Raw genomic sequence first — 20,705 nt, 5'->3', positions numbered from 1 at the left:
ACACACATACTTGATGTGACTCAAAAGCCGAACGAGTTACTTCCCGACGTTGTTTTAGATGTGCAAGTGCCAGTCAAAACTCGCGGTGAGGGCACTCTGCCGACCATTTCGCTAGTTAACACCGGTCTTGTTGTGTGTGTTTCAGGCCCAAGACCATATCCATGCACAGAATGGTCAACAGCAACATTCAGACGGTTTCGTACTGCTCAATTGCTACATTAAAACGGTATGTTTCTTTTTCAGAACTGGAAAAACACGACCGTGACAGGATTCGAACCTGCAATCTTCGGATTCGAAGTTCAACGCCTTATCCATTAGGCCACACGGTCACTGACAATCAAGTACATCATATATACGACTTATCTCGAAACGCTCACGCCCCTGAGGAATTGTGTTTTCGTTCCACACAGCCGCTGCCCCTTACTCTTTCCCACCCATTCGTTACATCCAACCTCTTACGAGACCGACCAAACATAGACAGGAAAACAAGACCACACACTTTGCGCATTCGGAATCGATGGCAGGGTGTCCCTCGCCGCATTTGCTACGATGGGCATTTGCTACTTCTGCAGAAGCGGCGGCGGCGACGACGACGACGACGACGACGACGACGACCGCGGAAGGCTCTGAGATTTGTGAGAAATACATCTATAAAATGTAATTCAGACTGCCTAGTCCCACCTTATGCCGTACTGCTTTGGCAAATGCTTTATCTGCGCCATTCGCCTTAATCACATATAAGTAATTCTTAATAATACGCCTGTCGCTAATTGTTCCTCGTCACAGATACTGTTTGCTATACGGCCACGATGCGCAACTGATTTCCAAGATTCGTCTTCCTCCTGTGAGGATGGAACTCACGACCCCTGGTTTACCAGACCAATGCTCTACCACTGAGCTAATCAGGCGCAGCCTTGCGGCACTTTTGCGTACTTCGTCCGTACGGTCGTCTGAATCATCAGACTTCAGCTGACAACACATCATATTTTCGACTAATATTTGCAGCTATGGCGACCCATTACTGCTTGGCTACACATCTGACACGTAGCCGATGTTCTCTCCAAACAAAACCACGTGCACTTCAGAACATGACTTTCACACATGTCTACAAAATCACCTTCACCTTCAAATACAGTTTTCTTGCGACTGATGGTGACGTAGGCAAATTTTAAAGTTGCTATTTCCATTACATCACGTTAATCAGAAAATCGGTAATTTACATCTGCAGTGGAAAAATATTCCGTTCCGCCCAGCGTAGGGCTCGAATCCACGACCCTGTGAATAAGAGTCTCATGCTCTACCGACTGAGCTAGCCGTGCTGCCTCGTTGAATACCTGCTGGGTAGCAGATCACACTGTACTCGTTTGGGTTGGCTGGTCCCATACAGGATCTCTCCATGCTGCCTAATGTTTTCCTAACGTCACACTCGTCACGTACTTCACTTTTATTTCATAATCATTTCTGAGAGGTAAAGGAATTGCATGACAATCTGCAGAGCTAGCGGGGTCAAAATTAACACACATACTTGATGTGACTCAAAAGCCGTACGAGTTACTTTCCGACGTTGTTTTAGATGTGCAAGTGCCAGTCAAAACTCGCGGTGAGGGCACTCTGCCGACCATTTCGCTAGTTAACACTGGTTTTGTTGTGTGTGTTTTAGGCTCAAGACCATCTCCAAGCACAGAATGGTCAACAGCAACATTCAGACGGTTTCGTACTGCTCAATTGCTACATTAAAACGGTATGTTTGTTTTTTCAGAACCGGAAAAACACTACCATGACAGGATTCGAACCGGCAATCTTCGGATCCGAAGTCCGACGCCTTATCCATTAGCCCACACGATCACTGACGACCAAGTACAACTTATATACGACTCATCTCGAAACGTTCACGCCCCTGAGGAATTGTGTTTTCGTTCCACACAGCCGCTGCCCCTTACTCTTTCCCACCCATTCGTTACATTCAACCTCCTACGAGACCGACCAAACATAGACAGGAAAACAAGACCACACACTTTGCGCATTCGGAATCGATGGCAGGGTGTCCCTCGCCGCATTTGCTACGATGGCCATTTGCTACTTCTGCAGAAGCGGCGGCGGCGACGCCAACGACGACCGCGAGAAGCTCTGAGATTTGTGAGAAATACATCTATAAAATGTAATTCAGACTGCCTCGTCCCACCTTATGCCGTACTGCTTTGGCAAATGCTTTATCTGCGCCATTCGCCTTAATCACATCTGAGAGTAATTCTTAATAATACGCTTGTCGCTAATTGTTGTTCATCACAGATACTGTTTGCAATACGGCCACGATGAGCAACTGATTTCCAAGATTCGTCTTCCTCCTGTGAGGATGGAACTCACGACCCCTGGTTTACCAGACCAATGCTCTACCACTGAGCTAAACAGGCGCCGCCTAGCGGCACTTTTGCGTACTTCGTCCGTACGGTCGTCTGAATCATCAGACTTCAGCTGACAACACTTCATATTTTCGACTAATATTTGCAGCTATGGCGACCCATTACTGCTTGGCTACACATCTGACACGTAGCCGATGTTCTCTCCAAACAAAACCACGTGCACTTCAGAACATGACTTTCACACATGTCTACAAAATCACCTTCACCTTCAAATACAGTTTTCTTGCGACTGATGGAGACGTAGGCAAATTTTAAAGTTGCTATTTCCATTACATCACGTTAATCAGAAAATCGGTATATTACATCTGCAGCAGAAAAAAATTCAGTTCCGCCCAGCGTAGAGCTCGAACCCACGACCCTGTGAATAAGAGTCTCATGCTCTACCGACTGAGTTAGCCGTGCTGCCTCGTTGGGTACCTGCTGGGTAGCAGATCACACTGTACTCGTTTAGGTTGGGTGGTCCCATACAGAATCTCTCCATGCTGCCTAATGTTTTCCTAACGTCACACTCGTAACGAACTTCACTTTTATTTCATAATCATTTCTGAGAGGTAAAGGAATTGCATGACAATCTGCAGAGCTAGCGGCGTCAAAATTAACACACATACTTGATGTGACTCAAAAGCCGAACGAGTTACTTCCCGACGTTGTTTTAGATGTGCAAGTGCCAGTCAAAACTCGCGGTGAGTGCACTCTGCCGAACATTTCGCTAGTTAACTCAGGTCTTGTTGTGTGTGTTTCAGGCTCAAGACCATCTCCATGCACAGAATGGTCAACAGCAACATTCAGACGGTTTCGTACTGCTCAATTGCTACATTAAAACGGTATGTTTCTTTTTCAGAACTGGAAAAACACGACCGTGACAGGATTCGAACCTGCAATCTTCGGATCAGAAGTCCGACGCCTTATCCATTAGGCCACACGGTCACTGACAATCAAGTACACCTTATATACGACTTATCTCGAAACGCTCACGCCCCTGAGGAATTGTGTTTTCGTTCCACACAGCCGCTGCCCCTTACTCTTTCCCACCCATTCGTTACATTCAACCTCTTACGAGACCGACCAAACATAGACAGGAAAACAAGACCACACACTTTGCGCATTCGGAATCGATGGCAGGGTGTCCCTCGCCGCATTTGCTACGATGGCCATTTGCTACTTCTGCAGAAGCGGCGGCGGCGACGACGACGACGACGACGACGACGACGACAGCGAGAGGCCCTGAGATTTGTGAGAAATGCATCTATAAAATGTAATTCAGACTGCCTCGTTTCACCTTATGCCGTACTGCTTTGGCAAATGCTATATCTGAGCTATCTACAGTCAGGCACGGGGACAGGATGACGGAGTCCTGGCAGGAGACTGCTGGGGTCCTCCTCCGGTCCCTGCTGCCTGATGACAATGCGGATGGGGAGACAGAGGGACAACGGCAATTGCGAGAACAAGACCGTGAAATATATAATAATGACACGGCGGTCTACCCCTTCTCAGAAGAGGAGGTGGCGACCCACATAAAGCAACTTAAAAGAGGCAAAGCTCCTGGGCCAGACGGCATTGTGGCGGAGGTGCTGCAATTCCTGGCACCCCAGCTGGTTGCCCCGCTTACCCACCTCTATAATGAGTGCCTGAGGCAACAACAGTTCCCAAGAAGGTGGAAAACTGGGAACGTCGTCATCATTAAGAAGGGACCGGACAAGGATCCTGCAGAAGTAAAGTCGTACAGGCCGATCTGCCTGTTAGATTTGTTTGGAAAAATCTTGGAAAACCTGTTGGCTGACAGATTGGCAGCACATAGAGTATTGTGCGGGATGAGCAGCAGGCAATTCGGTTTCAGGCCGGGGCGGTCGGCATCTGATGCAATCGCCCTGGCGGCCGAGGTCTGTGGCTCGACCCCGCACAAATACGTGGTGGGCATCATGGTGGACATCAGTGGCGCCTTCGACAACCTGTGGTGGCCCTCGCTCTTCTCCTGCTTGCGGGAGAAGGAGTGTCCAGGGCCGCTATATGGCTGCCTGAGGAGCTACTGTGAGGATCGGGAGGTCTGGCTATCATCCCCTAGCGAAAGGGTAGGGAAAGCTGTCACGAAAGGATGTCCCCAAGGATCGGTCCTAGGGCCGCTCTTTTGGGACATCCACATGGAGCCATTACTAGACAGCCTGCAACGAAGTGAGGATGTGCTAGAGGTGATAGCCTACGCTGATGACCTCCTCCTGATGGTCGGTGGCCGTAGCCGAGAGGACATAGAACCTAAAATAGAGAGAGCGTTAGACAGACTCCTACAGTGGTGCCACACCACGAAAATGACCATATCACCAAGCAAATCGACATACTTACTACTTAAAGGACAACTAATCAGGAACCCTACGGTCAGAATTGACGGCACACCGGTACTGCGAAGACGAGACACACGTTACCTAGGAGTCATCATTGATGAGAAATGGAACTTCGGAAAACACATTGAAACTGTAACCCAAAAAGCTCTGCAAATATTAAACAACCTCATTTCCATAGGACACAAAAGATTTCACCTACCTCCACATCTCATTAAACTTTATCACAATAGTATCCTAACTTCAGTAGTGGGTTACGGCTCCGGGGTCTGGGCGCACAGACTCACGAGGGTTGTGCCCGCCATGGCAGTGAGAAGGGTTCAGAGAAGCATGGTTCTAAGATCTGTGGGCGCTTATATAACATCTCCAGGAGGGGCCCTATTAGTCATAATGGGGCTCTGCCCACTTGACATCAAGAATAGGGAGCAAGCAGCCTGGTATTGGGCAAAAAAAGGGAACCAGGGGAAAATAGAAGAAATCATGGGTGTGAGGGTAGAGGACAAAAGGGGGATTAGAAGAAGGGGGGAAGAACTTTGGCAGGGGTCCTGGGAGACAGAAGAAACCGGTCGCAGAACCTTTCAGTTCTTGCCGAACGTGAGGGAGCGCTTAGAAATGAAGTACTTTCAGCCAACACGGGGACTGATCCATTTTCTCACTGGTCATGGACCCTACCCGACATACTTATGTCGGTTTGGGAAGAGGGCTACGCCCGCGTGTGACTGTGGCGCGCCGGAAGGCACTCCGGATCATGTGATTTACGAGTGCCCTCTCTTCAATGATGTAGCGACTACACTTCGAGACGGACTACCGAACCATGACACGTATCAACTCCTCAGACGTGAAGACACTTTTCAGATGATTAATACTCTGGCCAACGAGGTATCACGGAAAGTGTTAAATGAATATCTGAGGGAGATAAACTAAGAATGCGAAAATGAACACCGATATTGTCTAGATCCCTTTTCCCATACCGCCAGCGCGCGGACTGGCCGACTTCACATCACAGTTGGGATCCGCCGCGCGCAGGATTAGGGGGAGGAGGGGTTAATCTCACCGACTTAGAGATGCACCGGATTTGACTTAGGATAAGTTAGTTTCGTAGGACTTAGAATAGGATATTATGTTAGGTTATGGAACTGCAGCGAGTTAACATCTTGGCCAGCCCAGTGCCGGGGGCAAGCTCTTTGGGGTTAGCTCGAAGAGCAAGGCTTGCAAAGTAGGTTTATATATTCTACTGCCACATATGTGACGCTGCAGGTGTAGAAATTAGCAATTAGTGACAGTAATAGTTTCTTAAGTAGTAGGGATAGTTATTATAGTGCCCATTGTTGTAGTAACCTGTAGCACATCATATTTTGTAGCATGCTGCATGAAACAATAATAAATGTATTAATATTACGACCCACTAATGCTATTAAGGAAGTGGGTTAATATTGTATAATTATTATTATTGATGATGAATAAAGGTTCTTTTTTTAAAAAAAAAAAAAAAAAAAAAAATGCTTTATCTGCGCCATTCGCCTTAATCACATCTGAGAGTAATTCTTAATAATACGCCTGTCGCTAATTGTTCCTCATCACAGATACTGTTTGCTATACGGCCACGATGCGCAACTGATTTCCAAGATTCGTCTTCCTCCTGTGAGGATGGAACTCACGACCCCTGGTTTACCAGACCAATGCTCTACCACTGAGCTAAACAGGCGCCGCCTAGCGGCACTTTTGCGTACTTCGTCCGTACGGTCGTCTGAATCATCAGACTTCAGCTGACAACACTTCATATTTTCGACTAATATTTGCAGCTATGGCGACCCATTACTGCTTGGCTACACATCTGACACGTAGCCGATGTTCTCTCCAAACAAAACCACCTGCACTTCAGAACATGACTTTCACACATGTCTACAAAATCACCTTCACCTTCAAATACAGTTTTCTTGCGACTGATGGAGACGTAGGCAAATTTTAAAGTTGCTATTTCCATTACATCACGTTAATCAGAAAATCGGTATATTACATCTGCAGCAGAAAAAAATTCAGTTCCGCCCAGCGTAGGGCTCGAACCCACGACCCTGTGAATAAGAGTCTCATGCTCTACCGACTGAGCTAGCCGTGCTGCCTCGTTCGGTACCTGCTGGGTAGCAGATAACACTGTACTCGTTTGGGTTGGGTGGTCCCATACAGAATCTCTCCATGCTGCCTAATGTTTTCCTAACGTCACACTCGTAACGAACTTCACTTTTATTTCATAATCATTTCTGAGAGGTAAAGGAATTGCATGACAATCTGCAGAGCTAGCGGCGTCAAAATTAACACACATACTTGATATGACTCAAAAACCGAACGAGTTACTTCCCGACGTTGTTTTAGATGTGCAAGTGCCAGTCAAAACTCGCGGTGAGTGCACTCTGCCGAACATTTCGCTAGTTAACTCCGGTCTTGTTGTGTGTGTTTCAGGCTCAAGACCATCTCCATGCACAGAATGGTCAACAGCAACATTCAGACGGTTTCGTACTGCTCAATTGCTACATTAAAACGGTATGTTTCTTTTTCAGAACTGGAAAAACACGACCGTGACAGGATTCGAACCTGCAATCTTCGGATCCGAAATCCGACGCCTTATCCATTAGGCCACACGGTCACTGACGACCAAGTACAACTTATATACGACTCATCTCGAAACGTTCACGCCCCTGAGGAATTGTGTTTTCGTTCCACACAGCCGCTGCCCCTTACTCTTTCCCACCCATTCGTTACATTCAACCTCTTACGAGACCGACCAAACATAGACAGGAAAACAAGACCACACACTTTGCGCATTCGGAATCGATGGCAGGGTGTCCCTCGCCGCATTTGCTACGATGGCCATTTGCTACTTCTGCAGAAGCGGCGGCGGCGACGCCAACGACGACCGCGAGAGGCTCTCAGATTTGTGAGAAATACATCTATAAAATGTAATTCAGACTGCCTAGTCCCACCTTATGCCGTACTGCTTCGGCAAATGCTTTATCTGCGCCATTCGCCTTAATCACTTCTGAGAGTAATTCTTAATAATACGCCTGTCGCTAATTGTTCCTCACCACAGATACTGTTTGCTATACGGCCACGATGCACAACCGATTTCCAAGATTCGTCTTCCTCCTGTGAGGATGGAACTCATGACCCCTGGTTTACCAGACCAATGCTCTACCACTGAGCTAAACAGGCGCCGCCTAGCGGCACTTTTGCGTACTTCGTCCGTACGGTCGTCTGAATCATCAGACTTCAGCTGACAACACTTCATATTTTCGACTAATATTTGCAGCTATGGCGACCCATTACTGCTTGGCTACACATCTGACACGTAGCCGATGTTCTCTCCAAACAAAACCACCTGCACTTCAGAACATGACTTTCACACATGTTCCTCAAAATCACCTTCACCTTCAAATACAGTTTTCTTGCGACTGATGGAGACGTAGGCAAATTTTAAAGTTGCTATTTCCATTACATCACGTTAATCAGAAAATCGGTATATTACATCTGCAGCAGAAAAATATTCAGTTCCGCCCAGCGTAGGGCTCGAACCCACGACCCTGTGAATAAGAGTCTCATGCTCTACCGACTGAGCTAGCCGTGCTGCCTCGTTGGATTCCTGCTGGGTAGCAGATCACACTGTACTCGTTTGGGTTGGGTGGTCCCATACAGAATCTCTCCATGCTGCCTAATGTTTTCCTAACGTCACACTCGTCACGAACTTCGCTTTTATTTCATAATCATTTCTGAGAGGTAAAGGAATTGCATGACAATCTGCAGAGCTAGCGGCGTCAAAATTAACACACATACTTGATGTGACTCAAAAGCCGTACGAGTTACTTTCCGACGTTGTTTTAGATGTGCAAGTGCCAGTCAAAACTCGCGGTGAGGGCACTCTGCCGACCATTTCGCTAGTTAACACCGGTCTTGTTGTGTGTGTTTCAGGCTCAAGACCATCTACAAGCACAGAATGGTCAACAGCAAAATTCTGACGGTTTCGTACTGCTCAAGTGCTACATTAAAACGGTATGTTTGTTTTTCAGAACTGTAAAACACGACCATGACAGGATTCGAACCTGCAATCTTCGGATCCGAAGTCCGACGCCTTATCCATTAGCCCACACGGTCACTGACGACCAAGTACAAATTAAATACGACTCATCTCGAAACGCTCACGCCCCTGAGGAATTGTGTTTTCGTAACACACAGCCGCTGCCCCTTACTCTTTCCCACCCATTCGTTACATTCAACCTCTTACGAGAGCGACCAAACATAGACAGGAAAACAAGACCACACACTTTGCGCATTCGGAATCGATGGCAGGGTGTCCGTCGCCGCATTTGCTACGATGGCCATTTGCTACTTCTGCAGAAGCGGCGGCGGCGACGCCAACGACGACCGCGAGAGGCTCTCAGATTTGTGAGAAATACATCTATAAAATGTAATTCAGACTGCATCGTCCCACCTTATGCCGTACTGCTTTGGCAAATGCTTTATCTGCGCCATTCGCCTTAATCACAGCTGAGAGTAATTCTTAATAATACGCCTGTCGCTAATTGTTCCTCATCACAGATACTGTTTGCTATACGGCCACGATGCGCAACTGATTTCCAAGATTCGTCTTCCTCCTGTGAGGATGGAACTCACGACCCCTGGTTTACCAGACCAATGCTCTACCACTGAGCTAAACAGGCGCCGCCTAGCGGCACTTTTGCGTACTTCGTCCGTACGGTCGTCTGAAACATCAGACTTCAGCTGACAACACTTCATATTTTCGACTAATATATGCAGCTATGGCGACCCATTACTGCTTGGCTACACATCTGACACGTAGCCGATGTTCTCTCCAAACAAAACCACCTGCACTTCAGAACATGACTTTCACACATGTCTACAAAATCACCTTCACCTTCAAATACAGTTTTCTTGCGACTGATGGAGACGTAGGCAAATTTTAAAGTTGCTATTTCCATTACATCACGTTAATCAGAAAATCGGTATATTACATCTGCAGCAGAAAAATATTCAGTTCCGCCCAGCGCAGGGCTCGAACCCACGACCCTGTGAATAAGAGTCTCATGCTCCACCGACTGAGCTAGCCGTGCTGCCTCGTTGGATACCTGCTGGGTAGCAGATCACACTGTACTCGTTTGGGTTGGGTGGTCCCATACAGAATCTCTCCATGCTGCCTAATGTTTTCCTAACGTCACACTCGTCACGAACTTCACTTTTATTTCATAATCTTTTCTGAGAGGTAAAGGAATTGCATGACAATCTGCAGAGCTAGCGGCGTTAAAATTAACACACATACTTGATGTGACTGAAAAGCCGAACGAGTTACTTCCCGACGTTGTTTTAGATGTGCAAGTGCCAGTCAAAACTCGCGGTGAGGGCACTCTGCCGACCATTTCGCTAGTTAACACCGGTCTTGTTGTGTGTGTTTCAGGCTCAAGACCATCTCCAAGCACAGAATGGTCAACAGCAACATTCAGACGGTTTCGTACTGCTCAATTGCTACATTAAAACGGTATGTTTCTTTTTCTGAACTGGAAAAACACGACCGTGACAGGATTCGAAACTGCAATCTTCGGATCCGAAGTCCGACGCCTTATCCATTAGGCCAGACGGTCACTGACAATCAAGTACAACTTATATACGACTTATCTCGAAAAAGCTCACGCCCCTGAGGAATTGTGTTTTCGTTCCACACAGCCGCTGCCCCTTACTCTTTCCCACCCATTCGTTACATTCAACCTCTTACGAGAGCGACCAAACATAGAAAGGAAAACAAGACCACACACTCTGCGCATTCGGAATCGATGGCAGGGTGTCCCTCGCCGCACTTGCTACGATGGCCATTTGCTACTTCTGCAGAAGCGGCAGCGGCGACGCCAACGACGACCGCGAGAGGCTCTGAGATTTGTGAGAAATACATCTATAAAATGTAATTCAGACTGCCTCATCCCACCTTATGCCGTACTGCTTTGGCAAATGCTTTATCTGCGCCGTTCGCCTTAATCACATCTGAGAGTAATTCTTAATAATACGCCTGTCGCTAATTGTTCCTCATCACAGATACTGTTTGCTATACGGCCACGATGCGCAACTGATTTCCAAGATTCGTCTTCCTCCTGTGAGGATGGAACTCACGAACCCTGGTTTACTAGACCAATGCTCTACCACTGAGCTAAACAGGCGCCGCCTAGCGGCACTTTTGCGTACTTCGTCCGTACGGTCGTCTGAATCATCAGACTTCAGCTGACAACACTTCATATTTTCGACTAATATTTGCAGCTATGGCGACCCATTACTGCTTGGCTACACATCTGACACGTAGCCGATGTTCTCTCCAAACAAAACCACCTGCACTTCAGAACATGACTTTCACACATGTCTACAAAATCATCTAAACCTTCAAATACAGTTTTCCTGCGACTGATGGAGACGTAGGCAAATTTTAAAGTTGCTATTTCCATTACATCACGTTAATCAGAAAATCGGTAATTTACATCTGCAGTGGAAAAAAATTCCGTTCCGCCCAGCGTAGGGCTCGAACCCACGACCCTGTGAATAAGAGTCTCATGCTCTACCGACTGAGCTTGCCGTGCTGCCTCGTTGGATACCTGCTGGGTAGCAGATCACACTGTACTCGTTTGGGTTGGGTGGTCCCATACAGAATCTCTCCATGCTGCCTAATGTTTTCCTAACGTCACACTTGTCACGTACTTCACTTTTATTTTATAATCATTTCTGAGAGGTAAAGGAATTGCATGAAAATCTGCAGAGCTAGCGGCGTCAAAATTAACACACATACTTGATGTGACTCAAAAGCCGAACGAGGTACTTTCCGACATGGTTTTAGATGTGCAAGTGCCAGTCAAAACTCGCGGTGAGGGCACTCTGCCGACCATTTCGCTAGTTAACACCGGTCTTGTTGTGTGTGTTTCAGGCTGAAGACCATCTCCAAGCACAGAATGGTCAACAGCAACATTCAGACGGTTTCGTACTGCTCAATTGCTACATTAAAACGGTATGTTTCTTTTTCAGAACTGGAAAAACACGACCGTGACAGGATTCGAACCTGCAATCTTCGGATCCGAAGTCCGACGCCTTATCCATTAGGCCACACGGTCACTGACGACCAAGTACAACTTATATACGACTCATCTCGAAACGTTCACGCCCCTGAGGAATTGTGTTTTCGTTCCACACAGCCGCTGCCCCTTACTCTTTCCCACCCATTCGTTACATTCAACCTCTTACGAGACCGACCAAACATAGACAGGAAAACAAGACCACACACTTTGCGCATTCGGAATCGATGGCAGGGTGTCCCTCGCCGCATTTGCTACGATGGCCATTTGCTACTTCTGCAGAAGCGACGACGACGACGACCGCGAGAGGCTCTGAGATTTGTGAGAAATACATCTATAAAATGTAATTCAGACTGCCTCGTCCCACCTTATGCCGTACTGCTTTGGGAAATGCTTTATCTGCGCCATTCGCCTTAATCACATCTGAGAGTAATTCTTAATAATACGCCTGTCGCTAATTGTTCCTCATCACAGATACTGTTTGCTATACGGCCACGATGGGCAACTGATTTCCAAGATTCGTCTTCCTCCTGTGAGGATGGAACTCACGAACCCTGGTTTATTAGACCAATGCTCTACCACTGAGCTAAACAGGCGCCGCCTAGCGGCACTTTTGCGTACTTCGTCCGTACGGTCGTCTGAATCATCAGACTTCAGCTGACAACACTTCATATTTTCGACTAATATTTGCAGCTATGGCGACCCATTACTGCTTGGCTACACATCTGACACGTAGCCGATGTTCTCTCCAAACAAAACCACCTGCACTTCAGAACATGACTTTCACACATGTCTACAAAATCATCTAAACCTTCAAATACAGTTTTCCTGCGACTGATGGAGACGTAGGCAAATTTTAAAGTTGCTATTTCCATTACATCACGATAATCAGAAAATCGGTAATTTACATCTGCAGCGGAAAAAAATTCCGTTCCGCCCAGCGTAGGGCTCGAACCCACGACCCTGTGAATAAGAGTCTCATGCTCTACCGACTGAGCTTGCCGTGCTGCCTCGTTGGATACCTGCTGGGTAGCAGATCACACTGTACTCGTTTGGGTTGGGTGGTCCCATACAGAATCTCTCCATGCTGCCTAATGTTTTCCTAACGTCACACTCGTCACGTACTTCACTTTTATTTCATAATCATTTCTGAGAGGTAAAGGAATTGCATGAAAATCTGCAGAGCTAGCGGCGTTAAAATTAACACACATACTTGATGTGACTCAAAAGCCGAACGAGGTACTTTCCGACGTTGTTTTAGATGTGCAAGTGCCAGTCAAAACTCGCGGGGAGGGCACTCTGCCGACCATTTCGCTAGTTAACACCGGTCTTGTTGTGTGTGTTTCAGGCTGAAGACCATCTCCAAGCACAGAATGGTCAACAGCAACATTCAGACGGTTTCGTACTGCTCAATTGCTACATTAAAACGGTATGTTTCTTTTTCAGAACTGGAAAAACACGACCGTGACAGGATTCGAACCTGCAATCTTCGGATCCGAAGTCCGACGCCTTATCCATTAGGCCACACGGTCACTGACGACCAAGTACAACTTATATACGACTCATCTCGAAACGTTCACGCCCCTGAGGAATTGTGTTTTCGTTCCACACAGCCGCTGCCCCTTACTCTTTCCCACCCATTCGTTACATTCAACCTCTTACGAGACCGACCAAACATAGACAGGAAAACAAGACCACACACTTTGCGCATTCGGAATTGATGGCAGGGTGTCCCTTGCCGCATTTGCTACGATGGCCATTTGCTACTTCTGCAGAAGCGGCGGCGGCGACGCCAACGACGACCGCGAGAGGCTCTGAAATTTGTGAGAAATACATCTATAAAATGTAATTCAGACTGCCTCGTCCCACCTTATGCCGTACTGCTTTGGGAAATGCTTTATCTGCGCCATTCGCCTTAATCACATCTGAGAGTAATTCTTAATAATACGCCTGTCGCTAATTGTTCCTCATCACAGATACTGTTTGCTATACAGCCACGATGCGCAACTGATTTCCAAGATTCGCCTTCCTCCTGTGAGGATGGAACTCACGACCCCTGGTTTACCAGACCAATGCTCTACCACTGAGCTAAACAGGCGCCGCCTAGCGGCACTTTTGCGTACTTCGTCCGTACGGTCGTCTGAATCATCAGACTTCAGCTGACAACACTTCATATTTTCGACTAATATTTGCAGCTATGGCGACCCATTACTGCTTGGGTACACATCTGACACGTAGCCGATGTTCTCTCCAAACAAAACCACCTGCACTTCAGAACATGACTTTCACACATGTCTACAAAATCACCTTCACCTTCAAATACAGTTTTCTTGCGACTGATGGAGACGTAGGCAAATTTTAAAGTTGCTATTACATCACGTTAATCAGAAAATCGGTAATTTACATCTGCAGCGGAAAAAAATTCCGTTCCGCCCAGCGTAGGGCTCGAACCCACGACCCTGTGAATAAGAGTCTCACGCTCCACCGACTGAGCTAGCCGTGCTGCCTCGTTGGATACCTGCTGGGTAGCAGATCACACTGTACTCGTTTGGGTTGGGTGGTCCCATACAGAATCTCTCCATGCTGCCTAATGTTTTCCTAACGTCACACTCGTCACGTACTTCACTTTTATTTCATAATCATTTCTGAGAGGTAAAGGAATTGCATGAATATCTGCAGAGCTAGCGGCGTCAAAATTAACACACATACTTGATGTGACTCAAAAGCCGAACGAGGTACTTTCCGACATGGTTTTAGATGTGCAAGTGCCAGTCAAAACTCGCGGTGAGGGCACTCTGCCGACCATTTCGCTAGTTAACACCGGTCTTGTTGTGTGTGTTTCAGGCTGAAGAACATCTCCAAGCACAGAATGGTCAACAGCAACATTCGGACGGTTTCGTACTGCTCAATTGCTATATTAAAACGGTATGTTTCTTTTTCAGAACTGGAAAAACACGACCGTGACAGGATTCGAACCTGCAATCTTCGGATCCGAAGCCCGACGCCTTATCCATTAGGCCACACGGTCACTGACGACCAAGTACAACTTATATACGACTCATCTCGAAACGTTCACGCCCTGAGGAATTGTGTTTTCGTTCCACACAGCCGCTGCCCCTTACTCTTTCCCACCCATTCGTTACATTCAACCTCTTACGAAACCGACCAAACATAGACAGGAAAACAAGACCACACACTTTGCGCATTCGGAATCGATGGCAGGGTGTCCCTCGCCGCATTTGCTACGATGGCCATTTGCTACTTCTGCAGAAGCGGCAGCGGCGACGCCAACGACGACCGCGAGAGGCTCTGAGATTTGTGAGAAATACATCTATAAAATGTAATTCAGACTGCCTTGTCCCACCTTATGCCGTACTGCTTTGGCAAATGCTTTATCTGCGCCATTCGCCTTAATCACATCTGAGAGTAATTCTTAATAATACGCCTGTCGCTAATTGTTCCTCATCACAGATACTGTTTGCTATACGGCCACGATGCGCAACTGATTTCCAAGATTCGTCTTCCTCCTGTGAGGATGGAACTCACGAACCCTGGTTTACTAGACCAATGCTCTACCACTGAGCTAAACAGGCGCCGCCTAGCGGCACTTTTGCGTACTTCGTCCGTACGGTCGTCTGAATCATCAGACTTCAGCTGACAACACTTCATATTTTCGACTAATATTTGCAGCTATGGCGACCCATTACTGCTTGGCTACACATCTGACACGTAGCCGATGTTCTCTCCAAACAAAACCACCTGCACTTCAGAACATGACTTTCACACAAGTCTACAAAATCATCTAAACCTTCAAATACAGTTTTCCTGCGACTGATGGAGACGTAGGCAAATTTTAAAGTTGCTATTTCCATTACATCACGATAATCAGAAAATCGGTAATTTACATCTGCAGCGGAAAAAAATTCCGTTCCGCCCAGCGTAGGGCTCGAACCCACGACCCTGTGAATAAGAGTCTCATACTCTACCGACTGAGCTTGCCGTGCTGCCTCGTTGGATACCTGCTGGGTAGCAGATCACACTGTACTCGTTTGGGTTGGGTGGTCCCATACAGAATCTCTCCATGCTGCCTAATGTTTTCCTAACGTCACACTCGTCACGTACTTCACTTTTATTTCATAATCATTTCTGAAAGGTAAAGGAATTGCATGAAAATCTGCAGAGCTAGCGGCGTTAAAATTAACACACATACTTGATGTGACTCAAAAGCCGAACGAGGTACTTTCCGACGTTGTTTTATATGTGCAAGTGCCAGTCAAAACTCGCGGGGAGGGCACTCTGCCGACCATTTCGCTAGTTAAAACCGGTCTTGTTGTGTGTGTTTCAGGCTGAAGACCATCTCCAAGCACAGAATGGTCAACAGCAACATTCAGACGGTTTCGTACTGCTCAATTGCTATATTAAAACGGTATGTTTCTTTTTCAGAACTGGAAAAACACGACCGTGACAGGATTCGAACCTGCAATCTTCGGATCCGAAGTCCGACGCTTTATCCATTAGGCCACACGGTCACTGACGACCAAGTACAACTTATATACGACTCATCTCGAAACGTTCACGCCACTGAGGAATTGTGTTTTCGTTCCACACAGCCGCTGCCCCTTACTCTTTCCCACCCATTCGTTACATTCAGCCTCTTACGAGACCGACCAAACATAGACAGGAAAACAAGACCACACACTTTGCGCATTCGGAATCGATGGCAGGGTGTCCCTCGCCGCATTTGCTACGATGGCCATTTGCTACTTCTGCAGAAGCGGCAGCGGCGACGCCAACGACGACCGCGAGAGGCTCTGAGATTTGTGAGAAATACATCTATAAAATGTAATTCAGACTGCCTTGTCCCACCTTATGCCGTACTGCTTTGGCAAATGCTTTATCTGCGCCATTCGCCTTAATCACATCTGAGAGTAATTCTTAATAATACGCCTGTCGCTAATTGTTCCTCATCACAGATACTGTTTGCTATACAGCCACGATGCGCAACTGATTTCCAAGATTCGTCTTCCTCCTGTGAGGATGGAACTCACGACCCCTGGTTTATTAGACCAATGCTCTACCACTGAGCTAAACAGGCGCCGCCTAGCGGCACTTTTGCGTACTTCGTCCGTACGGTCGTCTGAATCATCAGACTTCAGCTGACAACACTTCATATTTTCGACTAATATTTGCAGCTATGGCGACCCATTACTGCTTGGCTACACATCTGACACGTAGCCGATGTTCTCTCCAAACAAAACCACCTGCACTTCAGAACATGACTTTCACACATGTCTACAAAATCATCTAAACCTTCAAATACAGTTTTCCTGCGACTGATGGAGACGTAGGCAAATTTTAAAGTTGGCTAACGAAATTGAGGCCAAGCGCGTCAGTCGGAGTTCCTGTAGTTCCCGGTACGGTTGGTGTATGCTGCTCTGTGGGGGGTGCCGAAGATTCCGTCTCAATGGTCCGCATGACAGCCGCATCATTGCTCGCATCCAATACTTCCATTTCCTGTGCCCAATTCCCAGTGAGAGTGGCCTCTGACAATAGCGATCCTGCGTTTCCTTGAGCGTGGGTATCCGGCAAAACGACTCTACTCGAGGTATCACTATCTTCCACCCGTCGTGGATTCACAGGGGGAGACACTACAGGATCAATGTCCATTCGACCAGACGCAGGGAGACCAACTTCAGAGGGTTCAGAAGTGTTCTGACTCATTTGGCTGCTTATTCGTTTCGCTTTGTCGCGGAGCTGTGGGGCGAGCTGATTAGCTCCTTGATGTGCAAGTCTCCGCTTCTTTTTGGAAGGCTTCCTGTTAGGGTTCGCAGTATCATCAACATCCGAAGTGGACTGTTGACTCTGGGGTTGATCCGCCGGGAACACAGCGTCTACTTCATCCTCAGTACCAGTGGCATCAACCACTGGGGAGTCATCCGTCGTTACCTCCATCTCTGAGTGTGGTAGCGGCGGTGCCGCGTCAGCACTCGGTTCTTCGACGTTATCGGCCAAAACATCATTCAAACGAGGGGTATCTACAGGCGGGGTCGCGGGTGGAAGACCAGAAGCCGCGACAGCGTATGTCAGTGGCAGTGCCGTCGTCACAGGGGGGCTAGCGGCTTCACCGACAGGTATCTGCGTCACGCGTCTTTGTATACAGTCAGAGCGCACGTGGCCGGGCGCACCACAGCCGGCACACGTTTTTGGCTGCCCATCATATATGACAATTCCGCGATGTCCACCTACGTAAATATATGAAGGTATGTGCTTCTGTAGATCGATCTTAACCTGCCTGACGCCGTTAAGCACCGGAAATTTGTGGGATTTGGACCAACGCTCCGCAAAATTGTTAATGACCCTCCCGTAAGGTGTTAAGGCAGAATTTATTTGCGCGGCTGATATTTCAAACGGGAGTTCGAAAATACGTGCCGTTCGGATGCCCAGTCCAGCATGCGTAATGCTGACGTCACTGACGGTACCATCGCTATGTTTAAACTTCAGTACACCTCCACTGGACTCCACAATTCTATCACACAGTTCAGAGGACGTTAATTTCACATAAACAACACTAGTCACGATAGAGAAATTTATCCCTACAATGTCATCAAAAGTAATCTTAGCTGTTTCCTCTAACCATGCTTCAACTTCAAACGAATTTGGTTTCGAAAAGTTCCTATCAAAGGTAAACTTCAAGGTATCTTTCCTGTTAGTCGGATTCATAATTCCATATCAGATCCTACAGAACGGAACGAATACTAATAAGCAGACGCTGTAAGCACGCGACTCACCGCCTGACGTAAACACTTCCTGCCGCAGCGCGCTGGCCCTGGAGGTCCGCTCACCACCGCTGCCGCAGGCAGACTGTCCATTAGGCCACACGGACACTGATAATCAAGTACAACTTATATACGACTTATATCGAAACGCTCACGCCCCTGAGGAATTGTGTTTTCGTTCCACACAGCCGCTGCCCCTTACTCTTTCCCACCCATTCGTTACATTCAACCAACTTTTATTTCATAATCATTTCTGAGAGGTAAAGGAATTGCATGCCAATCTGCAGAGCTAGCGGCGTCAAAATTAACACACATACTTGATGTGACTCAGAAGCCGAACGAGTTACTTCCCAACGTTGTTTTAGATGTGCAAGTGCCAGTCAAAACTCGCGGGGAGGGCACTCTGCCGACCATTTCGCTAGTTTTCAGAACTGGAAGAACACGACCGTGACAGGATTCGAACCTGCAATCTTCGGATCCGAAGTCCGACGCCTTATCCATTAGGCCACACGGTCACTGACAATCAAGTACAACTTATATACGACTCATCACGAAACGTTCACGCCCCTGAGGAATTGTGTTTTCGTTCCACACAGCCGCTGCCCCTTACTCTTTCCCACCCATTCGTTACATTCAACCTCTTACGAGACCGACCAAACATAGACAGGAAAACAACACCACACATTTTTCGCATTCGAAATCGATGGCAGGGTGTCCCTCGCCGCATTTGCTACGATGGCCATTTGCTACTTCTGCAGAAGCGGCGGCGGCGGCGACGACGACCGCGAGAGGCTCTGAGATTTGTGAGAAATACATCTATAAAATGTAATTCAGACTGCCTCGTCCCACCTTATGCCGTACTGCTTTGGCAAATGCTTTATCTGCGCCATTCGCCTTAATCACATCTGAGAGTAATTCTTAATAATACGCCTGTCGCTAATTGTTCCTCACCACAGATACTGTTTGCTATACGGCCACGATGCACAACTGATTTCCAAGATTCATCTTCATCCTGTGAGGATGGAACTCATGACCCCTGGTTTACCAGACCAATGCTCTACCACTGAGCCAAACAGGCGCCGCCTAGCGGCACTTTTGCGTACTTCGTCCGTACGGTCGTCTGAATCATCAGACTTCAGCTGACAACACCTCATATTTTCGACTAATATTTGCAGCTATGGCGACCCATTACTGCTTGGCTACACATCTGACACGTAGCCGATGTTCTCTCCAAACAAAACCACCTGCACTTCAGAACATGACTTTCACACATGTCTACAAAATCAACTTCACATTCAAATACAGTTTCCTTGCGACTGATGGAGACGTAGGCAAATTTTAAAATTGCTATTTCCATTACATCACGTTAATCAGAAAATCGGTATATTACATCTGCAGCAGAAAATAATTCAGTTCCCCCCAGCGTAGCGCTCGAACCCACGACCCTGTGAATAAGAGTCTCATGCTCTACCGACTGAGCTAGCCGTGCTGCCTCGTTGGATACCTGCTGGGTAGCAGATCACACTGTACTCGTTTGGGTTGGGTGGTCCCATACAGAATCTCTTCATGCTGCCTAATGTTTTCCTAACGTCACACTCGTCACGAACTTCACTTTTATTTCATAATCATTTCTGAGAGGTAAAGGAATTGCATGACAATCTGCAGAGCTAGCGGCGTCAAAATTAACACACATACTTGATGTGACTCAGAAGCCGAACGAGTTACTTCCCGACGTTGTTTTAGATGTGCAAGTGCCAGGCAAAACTCGCGGTGAGGGCACTCTGCCGACCATTTCGCTAGTTAACACCGGTCTTGTTGTGTGTGTTTCAGGCTCAAGACCATCTCCATGCACAGAATGGTCAACAGCAACATTCAGACGGTTTCGTACTGCTCAATTGCTACATTAAAACGGTATGTTTCTTTTTCAGAACTGGAAAAACACGACCGTGACAGGATTCGAAACTGCAATCTTCGGATCCGAAGTCCGACGCCTTATCCATTAGGCCAGACGGTCACTGACAATCAAGTACAACTTATATTCGACTTATCTCGAAACGCTCACGCCCC

The 20,705-nt window shown here is 47.3% G+C and overlaps 20 non-coding genes across 20 annotated transcripts; all 20 read right to left on the bottom strand.

Moving 5' to 3' along the window:
* Positions 1 to 256: 256 nt before the first annotated feature.
* Trnar-ucg (transfer RNA arginine (anticodon UCG)) lies at positions 257 to 329 on the bottom strand. The gene has a single exon. It is a non-coding gene; the product is annotated as a tRNA-Arg (tRNA).
* Positions 330 to 1,246: 917 nt separating this feature from the next.
* On the bottom strand, positions 1,247 to 1,319 carry Trnak-cuu (transfer RNA lysine (anticodon CUU)). Its single transcript has one exon. It is a non-coding gene; the product is annotated as a tRNA-Lys (tRNA).
* Positions 1,320 to 2,339: 1,020 nt separating this feature from the next.
* Trnat-ggu (transfer RNA threonine (anticodon GGU)) lies at positions 2,340 to 2,411 on the bottom strand. The gene has a single exon. It is a non-coding gene; the product is annotated as a tRNA-Thr (tRNA).
* Positions 2,412 to 3,274: 863 nt separating this feature from the next.
* Trnar-ucu (transfer RNA arginine (anticodon UCU)) lies at positions 3,275 to 3,347 on the bottom strand. Its single transcript has one exon. It is a non-coding gene; the product is annotated as a tRNA-Arg (tRNA).
* A 3,039-nt stretch (positions 3,348 to 6,386) lies between these two features.
* On the bottom strand, positions 6,387 to 6,458 carry Trnat-ggu (transfer RNA threonine (anticodon GGU)). The gene has a single exon. It is a non-coding gene; the product is annotated as a tRNA-Thr (tRNA).
* A 338-nt stretch (positions 6,459 to 6,796) lies between these two features.
* Positions 6,797 to 6,869, bottom strand: Trnak-cuu (transfer RNA lysine (anticodon CUU)). The gene has a single exon. It is a non-coding gene; the product is annotated as a tRNA-Lys (tRNA).
* A 452-nt stretch (positions 6,870 to 7,321) lies between these two features.
* Trnar-ucg (transfer RNA arginine (anticodon UCG)) lies at positions 7,322 to 7,394 on the bottom strand. The gene has a single exon. It is a non-coding gene; the product is annotated as a tRNA-Arg (tRNA).
* A 905-nt stretch (positions 7,395 to 8,299) lies between these two features.
* On the bottom strand, positions 8,300 to 8,372 carry Trnak-cuu (transfer RNA lysine (anticodon CUU)). Its single transcript has one exon. It is a non-coding gene; the product is annotated as a tRNA-Lys (tRNA).
* A 451-nt stretch (positions 8,373 to 8,823) lies between these two features.
* Positions 8,824 to 8,896, bottom strand: Trnar-ucg (transfer RNA arginine (anticodon UCG)). The gene has a single exon. It is a non-coding gene; the product is annotated as a tRNA-Arg (tRNA).
* Positions 8,897 to 9,390: 494 nt separating this feature from the next.
* Trnat-ggu (transfer RNA threonine (anticodon GGU)) lies at positions 9,391 to 9,462 on the bottom strand. The gene has a single exon. It is a non-coding gene; the product is annotated as a tRNA-Thr (tRNA).
* A 1,841-nt stretch (positions 9,463 to 11,303) lies between these two features.
* On the bottom strand, positions 11,304 to 11,376 carry Trnak-cuu (transfer RNA lysine (anticodon CUU)). The gene has a single exon. It is a non-coding gene; the product is annotated as a tRNA-Lys (tRNA).
* Positions 11,377 to 11,828: 452 nt separating this feature from the next.
* On the bottom strand, positions 11,829 to 11,901 carry Trnar-ucg (transfer RNA arginine (anticodon UCG)). The gene has a single exon. It is a non-coding gene; the product is annotated as a tRNA-Arg (tRNA).
* An 895-nt stretch (positions 11,902 to 12,796) lies between these two features.
* Positions 12,797 to 12,869, bottom strand: Trnak-cuu (transfer RNA lysine (anticodon CUU)). The gene has a single exon. It is a non-coding gene; the product is annotated as a tRNA-Lys (tRNA).
* Positions 12,870 to 13,321: 452 nt separating this feature from the next.
* On the bottom strand, positions 13,322 to 13,394 carry Trnar-ucg (transfer RNA arginine (anticodon UCG)). Its single transcript has one exon. It is a non-coding gene; the product is annotated as a tRNA-Arg (tRNA).
* A 494-nt stretch (positions 13,395 to 13,888) lies between these two features.
* Trnat-ggu (transfer RNA threonine (anticodon GGU)) lies at positions 13,889 to 13,960 on the bottom strand. The gene has a single exon. It is a non-coding gene; the product is annotated as a tRNA-Thr (tRNA).
* Positions 13,961 to 14,292: 332 nt separating this feature from the next.
* Positions 14,293 to 14,365, bottom strand: Trnak-cuu (transfer RNA lysine (anticodon CUU)). The gene has a single exon. It is a non-coding gene; the product is annotated as a tRNA-Lys (tRNA).
* A 452-nt stretch (positions 14,366 to 14,817) lies between these two features.
* Trnar-ucg (transfer RNA arginine (anticodon UCG)) lies at positions 14,818 to 14,890 on the bottom strand. The gene has a single exon. It is a non-coding gene; the product is annotated as a tRNA-Arg (tRNA).
* Positions 14,891 to 16,318: 1,428 nt separating this feature from the next.
* On the bottom strand, positions 16,319 to 16,391 carry Trnar-ucg (transfer RNA arginine (anticodon UCG)). Its single transcript has one exon. It is a non-coding gene; the product is annotated as a tRNA-Arg (tRNA).
* Positions 16,392 to 16,885: 494 nt separating this feature from the next.
* On the bottom strand, positions 16,886 to 16,957 carry Trnai-aau (transfer RNA isoleucine (anticodon AAU)). The gene has a single exon. It is a non-coding gene; the product is annotated as a tRNA-Ile (tRNA).
* Positions 16,958 to 19,080: 2,123 nt separating this feature from the next.
* Trnar-ucg (transfer RNA arginine (anticodon UCG)) lies at positions 19,081 to 19,153 on the bottom strand. The gene has a single exon. It is a non-coding gene; the product is annotated as a tRNA-Arg (tRNA).
* Positions 19,154 to 20,705: the final 1,552 nt, after the last annotated feature.

This window comes from Schistocerca gregaria, chromosome 11, assembly GCF_023897955.1.
Source record: "Schistocerca gregaria isolate iqSchGreg1 chromosome 11, iqSchGreg1.2, whole genome shotgun sequence".
NCBI classification, from domain to species: Eukaryota; Metazoa; Arthropoda; class Insecta; order Orthoptera; family Acrididae; genus Schistocerca; species Schistocerca gregaria.
This window is presented reverse-complemented; position numbering and strand designations above follow the sequence as displayed.